At 40.8% G+C, this 9,229-nt stretch overlaps 1 long non-coding RNA gene across 1 annotated transcript; it reads left to right on the top strand.

Moving 5' to 3' along the window:
- The first annotated feature begins 4,397 nt into the window (after positions 1-4,397).
- On the top strand, positions 4,398-5,574 carry LOC311082014. Its single transcript, XR_014606085.1, has 3 exons — positions 4,398-4,453; positions 4,548-4,610; positions 5,292-5,574. It is a non-coding gene; the product is annotated as an uncharacterized lncRNA (long non-coding RNA).
- Positions 5,575-9,229: the final 3,655 nt, after the last annotated feature.

Below are 9,229 nucleotides of genomic sequence, written 5' to 3'. Positions count from 1 at the left end.
ACCACCACCAGCCTGCACAGTGGTAACAAGGCATGATGGATCCATGTTCTCATTCTGTTTACGCCAAATTCTGACTCTACCATCTGAATGTCTCAACAGAAATCGAGACTCATCAGACCAGGCAACATTTTTCCAGTCTCCAACTTATTCCAGTCTCCAACTGTCCAATTTTGGTGAGCTTGTGCAAATTGTAGCCTCTTTTTCCTATTTCTAGTGGAGATGAGTGGTACCCGGTGGGGTCTTCTGCTGTTGTAGCCCATCCGCCTCAAGGTTGTGCGTGTTGTGGCTTCACAAATGCTTTGCTGCATACCTCGGTTGTAACGAGTGGTTATTTCAGTCAAAGTTGCTCTTCTATCAGCTTGAATCAGTCGGCCCATTCTCCTCTGACCTCTAGCATCAGCAAGGCATTTTCGCCCACAGGACTGCCGCATACTGGATGTTTTTCCCTTTTCACACCATTCTTTGTAAACCCTAGAAATGGTTGTGCGTGAAAATCCCAGTAACTGAGCAGATTGTGAAATACTCAGACCGGCCCGTCTGGCACCAACAACCATGCCACGCTCAAAATTGCTTAAATCCCCTTTCTTTCCCATTCTGACATTCAGTTTGGAGTTCAGGAGATTGTCTTGACCAGGACCACACCCCTAAATGCACTGAAGCAACTGCCATGTGATTGGTTGATTAGATAATTGCATTAATGAGAAATTGAACAGGTGTTCCTAATAATCCTTTAGGTGAGTGTATGCTTCAGTTATTGTGTGTGAGAGAGATCTCAGGACTGGTGGGAGCATATTGGCTTTAACGAGGAGTGGTCAGTCCGAAATTTTGTTGTGTACGACAATATGTTGTGTCAACGTTTGTCCACATTCCTCTCCTATGACGAAACAACGTTTCGTCAGGCCATCCGTCCCTTTGCATATTTGTGTCGGGGTTTCTCTCGTCATTAAACCGCGGAGACGTTGCCTAATGCCTCAGAAAATCCGATCTGCCTGTTTACATGACAGTCGCATTGGCACATATCCGATTTATTTCCACATATGAACGAGGCCTGAAACCGATCTCGATATATCCGAATGCATGCGTTTTTTTCCTATTTACACTGTCATAGAACACATCGGATCTGTGTCACATATGAGCAAAAAATCGGAATTGGGTCACATTTCACTGACAGTGTAAACGTGGCCATAGTGATCTTATTGCAATTACTAAATAAAAGTGACTAGAAAAGTTGTACATACCTCTAACTCCTCGGTACATTCATCATCAATGCATTCGAAATGTATTAAAATCAAATCCAATGAAAGGATAATAATGGAAATGCCTGCATTCATAGCACTTAAGATGTTCATTCGAAGTGAACCTTTCACCTATAGGCAGAAAACAAAAAAACAAGTTAATAAGTTAGAAAGCACTTTACTCAGTTTGTTAAAGCAGATCATGAAACAATATATATGGAGCACAATAAAAATAAACTATAAAGTTGCAATTATCGGGTCCAAAAACAAATGACTCATTACTCCAGTCTTTAGTGTCACATGATCCTTCAGAAATCATTACTACCGTTCAAAAGTTTGGGTCAGTAATTTTTTCTATATTTTATTTTTTGAAAGAAAGTAATACTTTACTTTCATCCAGTTTTGGGCAGTTTGTTTAGTCTTACATTAAATAAAGTTTGGTGCTTGGACCCCTGAAAATAACAATGATGTGCGCATACAGTACCAAACACAAACTGGAGGAGGCTTTGCCATGGATTTTATTTTCTGCAGCAATGCAGAGTGATCCTGCGATAATGTACTGAGAGGAGAGAGAAAGGATTCTTCTGTTAGAATATTTAGCTTGTGTTAGAAAAGACTGAACTGTACTTAAATTGTATATTGTTTCCTTACGATGAGAGATCCCAAATAAGGAATACCATCGAAGACAAAGATGTAATCTGCATGGATTATATACGCGATTCCCAGCAGGATAATCAGCAGACCGTTCATTATCTGGATAGTCTGAGGAAGACCAGAAAACAGGCACTTATTGCAGGGGAATAGTGAATCACAGTTATTAGCTGAGCAGGGTTGCCAGATCAGCACAACAATTTGTTAATGTTTGTACTACTGTATTTTTGGATTTGTACCCGTACCTTTCCTCCTTCACACGTATGAAAATCAATTATTGAAAGATTTCTCACCCCAAGAGCTTTTGGTTGGCCTTTCAGAAAAGCCTGAAGTCCTTGAGGAGCTGAAGCTGTCTGTGGCACATAAACAGTCGCTGGAGCCGTTTGTTCTGGGGCCTGAAACTGGATGACCTGCGTCGATGAGTTTGTGGGAATGACGGTACTAGACATTCTTCTTTCTGATTCTGAAATTGATCTGTACAAAATCAAGACATGTAAAAACATGTGAATAATAAAAATATAAAATAGATTTTCATAAATAATCTTACCAGTGTATTTATTAAAATATTATGTTCATATTTATTATTACAAACTATCTGTGGTCTTCATATTCTGGTCACATACTCTGATGAGTCACAGAATTATTGGTAACTAGGATAACTCTTCACAGATATTATATTACATACATCTCATGTTTAAACTGATCTACAGCTGTCACCATCTCACATTTGCCAGTATATTTAAAACAATATCTTAGTAAAAACGTAATATTGAAAAACTGTATATCATTTGAAAGCTTACAATCACTAATTCATTTATCAATTTGCAACAAGAATTGTTCATTCTCATAAGGCATGTTCAGGCCTTTATTTTGAAATAGTGATGAACATGAAAAAACATGAAAGATTGTTAGAAACCTCCGGGTTTTTTTCATGCCTAGAGTTCAATATATAACACCAATCAATTTTATGAGAAAAAGGTCTGAAAATGTTTTAAATATAAAGAAAAATATGATGGATTGTCGATTTGTGATGCATTGGCGAGCTATAATGCACAAACGTGTTGTTTTATGTATTTATTTGAGGTTGAATTCAAATCAAATACTACCATACTACTTCTGAATAGGATGTCTACTTCATAAATTGTATGCAAATTATGTAAATATATGGTTCAGATCACTCAAACCATATATAGAAATGGAGGCGCCCTTATATGGTCAGTAATAGAGCTTGAAAGTGATCTAGTGAAAAAGTATGGAATAGTGTTGTCAAAAGTATCGACTTCGGTACCAAGTCGGTACTGAAATTTAAAAAATGTGACGCTTTGAGCTAGCCTGGAAATCTAGACCTAAATCCGAAAGATTAATGGTCTGACATCGAGTAATGAAATCGCTCATTACGATGGGCGGCACCAAGCATGCATTTGAAAATCTCACTGCACGCAATTGGCTAACAATGCGACCAATCACAACAATACACGGGTTGACGTATCCAAAGCCCCATACGCTTAGCTACCAGCGGAGCTACACTCTTAGAAAAAAGGGTTCATTGGGGTTCTATATAGAACCATAGGGTTCTTTACTCAACTCCAAAGAACCTTTTATGCTAAAAAGGTTCTATAATGACAAGAAAGAACCCTTTTGGCACAAAGGTTCTTTAGGCTATTCATTCATATATTACATTATTCTGCAACATTTTGTAGTTGTAATTAAATTATTGTTTATTAAACTGTTGTAGTAACTTAATATCACATTTTAATCATGCTGATTTTTGGAGGAGAAAAACTGAAATGGCACTCTTCGTGTGATATTGATTAACTACATAAAATGATATAAATATATACATTTTCTAACCCCCATAATCTTGAATTTTGTGATCATTCACATGCATTCATAAATGCATTTTAATACACTGAATAATGCAGTGAAAGAACGCACTCAAAATGCACACGCGCACTATTATAGCTAGACTTCATCATGTAACTTTACATTAGCCTAGATGCGTGCACTCTGTAGGCACGATTTGTTTAGTTTTTGAAATATACTTGATAATGTTAAAGCGCACATTGTTAAAACAAAAAATACGATATTATCGCAGACGATTTAGCTATATCGCACACCCCTATATTGACCTTATCGTCATCATCATCATCATCATCATTATCATCATAACAAGAAATTACTCAGTACAAAAACATACATAAGGGCTCATTCTAAGCCATTTATAGCTGAATAGGCTTTTGTCTTGTCTTAGCCTTGTTTGCTGCTCTTTCATTTCATTCTTTGTCATTTATGTGAAATTATTGTACCACAACTAAACAATTTTGCATTATGGATTTAAATTTTGTATCTGTTGAACAGCAAACATAAACAAAAAGAAGTAATAAACTCATTATTTTCATTAATTTTACAAAGTAAACAATTTGTTTGCATTTGCGCGAGCATATTCACGCAGCGCTGTCTCGCGAGTGCAGTGCAGTGCACGTCACGTTTTTGAATTCCAACGGTCGAGAAGAGACTGATGCCCGTCTGCTGATTTAAATTGACGGTCTGACGGAAATATTGTTGTGGTAAGTCAGATAAATACATCGATTTTTTTTTAAAGTAATTTACTTGTTATAAGCTTTAAACCCATTAGTAATGAAGTTGTCAATGTTTCTACAGCGGATTTACACTAAAACACGAAAGAGCCTGAACCGCGACAGTGTCACAAGTTGCCTTACATCGGTAAGTTGTGTTGTGCTTGTTGCAAACTGTTACATTTTGTGTTTTCTGATCCTAAGCTTGAGTTAGTTTGTAACTGCAGATAGTGCTCTAAGCTAGTTTTTGACCGCACACTCAAATGGTCATGAAGAACAGCCCTACAGAACAGAGCGCTTGTGCGTTCAGCTTAGGGGCGGTTCTAGACCCTTTTTAGGTGGGCTTCAACCCCCATATTTTTAGTCTCAGCCCCCCTAAAACTATAATCAGCTATCTGAATGATCAGGCCAGTGCTGCTTCTTCAGTAAAATTTATCATCCTCTCTTGTTTACTGATCGACCCCCCTAAAGGTGAAATCCTAGAACCGCCCCTGCAGCTAGTGGTTAAATGTACTCGCACTTCGGCTCAGAATGCTTTTATGATGCTAGATAATTGTAAACAGCCCAATGTGAACACTATTGTGATTCACTTCAACCTTTTCAAACTTTATGAATGATTATTTTATGTTCAAGTCAAGTGGTGTCTAAGGAACTGGAAGCAGGCCAGGGTTCTGCTGTTTCTAAAGCACACACAGCTTAAAGGGATAGTTTAATATTTACATTTACAGAATACAACTTTACTTTTTTTCATGGTAGACTAAGAGGTTAATAAAGTAGTGACATGTACATGATGTGAAATTAATAGTAACTTTCTGTTTTCCTTTTCAAGATTACAGATGATGTCTGCAAATGGCTCCAAACCATCAACCAGTGATGGAGGCAATGGAGTGCCTCTTTGCTACTTATTTCGTATTCAGTGTGGAATACCCCAAGCACATCACTCACACAATGAATTTTGTTGAGCACTACCTGTTTAAACTCTCCAGCAGCCAAAAAAAAAAAAACTGTCTGTCCCAGTGCTCAAAATGTATAATCAATTATCATAATACTTTGATATGTCATGAATAGTGCTAATGTAAATTTGTAAATATGAGGCAATTGATGTTATTCTGAAATGCTGATCTGAATTTGAATCTGTAATTACAATTCTTTATGAGTGATATTAATGTAAATTTGTAGATTTGAAGTACTAGATGTTCTGAAATGCTGATCTGAATTTTAATCTATGTATTCACATTCTTTATGAGTGATATTAATATGAATTTGTAGATTTGAAGTACTTCCATATCTGTATATTTCCATTGTGAGTTATATTAATATGGATTTGTAGTTCTGAGTGACTTGATGTTGTTCTAACACTGATGGGAATTTAGATGAATCTGTATATTTGCATTATTTATTAGTGATAGATTAATGTAATTTTGTACATTTTATGGACTTATTTTGTAATATGTAGATGTAGGTGAAACTCTATTTTCATTATTTATGAGATATTTTTTAAATGGTTGATGTTTTAGTGGTTTAGATGGTTTAGTCTTGACTTCTGGTCGTGACTCGTCGTGAGTGACAGTTGGTATGGGGGGGATCAGGGGAAATCTGTTGATTGTCGATGTCGAGTGCCAAATAAGAGATGGACAAGAAAGGTCAAAGCCATCAGGTGCCCAATTTAGAAACGAGCGAAAGATAAAGGTATGCAACTATGTTTTCTCTGTATGATTACGGTATCCATGTCATGAATGAAGGGGCAATATTAATTGGTGGGTATAACTCTTATTTGTTAGCCTTTTTGCTATGATTCTTGCTATGCTTAACAATAATTCGGTTTTAACTCAAACACGAGATCTAATTTCACCATAATATTGTGCTTTGCAACAAAACTGTTACAAGTTCAGTTATTACACTGCAAAAAAATGCTTTTCTTACTTAGTATTTTTGTCTTGTTTCCAGTCCAAATATCAAACATTTCTTAAATAAAGATGCATAACGTTATTTTACTAAAGTAGTAAAATGACATAAGATATTAAGTCTTGTTTTCTGGGGAAATAAATAAAAATTATTGAAGGGGGCGCTCGAAGGGGGTCTCGCCCAGGGTGTAATTCAATGTAGAACCGCCACTGGCCGTCTTCTGATCCTCTTTTAGATAAAAGCCAAGTCTAACTCGTTCATTGTAGTGGCCAAAGCTTTTTCAAACAACTGTGTTCATCCATATGCATCCTGCAATGTTTACTAATTACTTTGACGTCACAGCGCTGTCATCATTTGTTTAGCTCACCTCTAGCCCGCCTATATCAGATACACCGATGTGATTGGTGCAGCTCGGCTACAAGGGCATAGTTAATGAGCATCATGGCTCAATGCCAGAGCAACTAGCTGAGCAAATTCAACTTGTGCTCTCGCGAGAACTCTGGTTTCCTTTCAAGGGAAGTCGCGCTGCGTCAAGCACTGCGGGAACGCCCCTGCATGATTGCGTCATGAAGCACTCGTGAAATCAGTCCAATGGCGTGACGAGAAGTCATAGGCGGGTGACGTCATTGACCAGGAAACTATAAAGCACCCCTGAACCAAACAATGTCAGCTTCTGTGTCTTCACAAGCGCTCTATGTGAAATCGTTCTGTCTATTTGATGTGTGTTTGTCTCTCAATATATGATGTTTCATTAACAAAGTTCGGGAGGAGCACGTTCAAATAATCAATCAATCAATCAATCAATCAACTCATCAAACAATTACCATGTCTACCCTATCAGCATGAGAGGAAGCATATATATATATATATTCACTCTGTCAACTCACCTAACTTCCTTGACAGTTTTCAGCATCCCTCCACCACCCCGACTCCTCACTCTTGGCTTGTTCTTTCACAGCCAGGAATACGGGGGGAGTACTCTGGGTTCGGGCCGAATACAGAGCCCGGAGCCCTCTCCTCGGACAGCACGCCAAATACGCATTTATTCTATCTGACTTATTTGTAAGTGTGAATTTGTGAAATATATATATATATATAAAAATGAGCAAGCAGCAGTGTGTTACTCCCTGCCCTCGTTTTCTCACGGGTGGGGATACACACGAGCTTTGTGTGATGTGTTTGGGACCGGAGCATGCTCAGGCAGCTCTCGAGGGGGCTGCCTGCGGGCATTGTGAGAAGCTGGCAATGAAAACTCTCCGGTCCCGCCGAGCACTCTTTGAGGAGGGTGCTTCGGCGAGCGTTCCTCAGGGCTCGGGTCCCGCTGCTGCCGAGGCACGGCGGAGGCGCGCGTCCTGGGGTTCGCAGATGGATCTAACGGCGGGGCTAGAGACTGGAGGTCCCCTATCTCTTCCTTTACCTGTTGGATCTGACACTTCAGTTCACAAGTCAGAAGCACGCGCGGCGGTTTCTTCTGCTCACGCTGAAGTGCAGGTGCAGCAGCACTCCAGTTCCGAGGAACTGGATGTTGTAAATCTGAAAATAGATGAAAATGAAAGTTTTTCACCACCACACACACGCACACACACAAGAGGAGCTTTTGGAGGTTGTCACTCGCGCTGTTGTTAGATTAAATTTAGATTGGCCAGCCGATGAGCAGGAAGCCCGTCAGTCAAAAAGCAAATTAGATGAACGCTTTCTGCCATCCAGATCACAACCTCCAAAGCGGGGCTTACCGTTCTTTCCTGACCTCCACACTGAGGTGTCGAAGTCATGGATTAGACCGGTATCATTTAGAGTATTTAACCCAGCAACATCTGAATACTCAAATATAATGGGTTTAAAAGAACATGGTTATGCGGCGATGCCTCAGGTGGAAGAGACGCTTGCGAGCTATCTCTCCCGAGTCTGCATCGTCGCTGAAAGCCCCGCAGCTGCCCACTAAGCCAGTAAAAACAACATCGGTTTTAGTGGGTAGGGCATACTCGGCAGCAGGTCAGGCGGCCGCCAGTTTACATACTATGGCGGTCTTACAGGCATATCAGGCGGACCTGCTGAAAGACATAGATGATGAGTGTGAAGAAGTAGGGAGAGAAACAATAGCGGAGATCAGGAGGGCAGCTGATTTGTCTCTTCGGGCCACCAGGGAGGCGGCAAAATCTATCGGCCGCTCTATGGCAGCCCTGGTGACCACGGAGAGGCATCTTTGGTTGAAGCCCCAGTCGAGTATGCCCTCCTCTCATAGAGCCGAGCAAAAAGTGAGCGTAGCTGCCCATGTTCCCCCACAGAGAGACTGGGGGTCGGGACAGCGCACTCAGCCGAGGTCTTCCCAAGGTAGAGCAGATCTGAGGACTGTGATTATCTCCAGGAAGGCCTCGGATTCTGATGGCAGCCCCCTCCGAGGGGAAGCGGTGTGTCGAGGCACTCGCCTCCTCTCGGTGCCATCAGGGGGCCGTGTTGCCAACCCTGCCACCTCTGGTGCTTCAGGACGCAGCGGTCCTCAGCAAGTTCAAATCTTCATGTCCGCCCGGAAACGTAGCGGCATGGGGAAGCTCGCACCCTCCGAGGAGGGTTAGAAGTGGGTCAGTTCGGTTGCTTCCTGCCGGTGTGCCGTTTCAGGACACCAAGCTGGCCGCTCGAATAACATCAGAGGGCAGCCTCGAGAGGCTGGTTCCCTTAGTGGATTATCAGGCAGCGTGGAAACTTCTGCCAAATGTCTCAGATTGGGTCCTGCGTACAGAAAAAAAAGGGTACAGAATTCAGTTCGGGTCACGCCCGCCCAGGTTCAATGGGGTAGTACACACGGTAGTAAACTCCGAGCAGGCTCTGGTGATAGGAGAAGTACAGACGCTTCTGCAAAAAGAG

Source organism: Abramis brama (genome assembly GCF_963993115.1).
Source record: "Abramis brama genome assembly, chromosome: 4".
Lineage (NCBI taxonomy): Eukaryota > Metazoa > Chordata > Actinopteri > Cypriniformes > Leuciscidae > Abramis > Abramis brama.
Note: the sequence above shows the minus strand (reverse complement) of the source record. Positions and strands in the feature narration are given on the sequence as shown.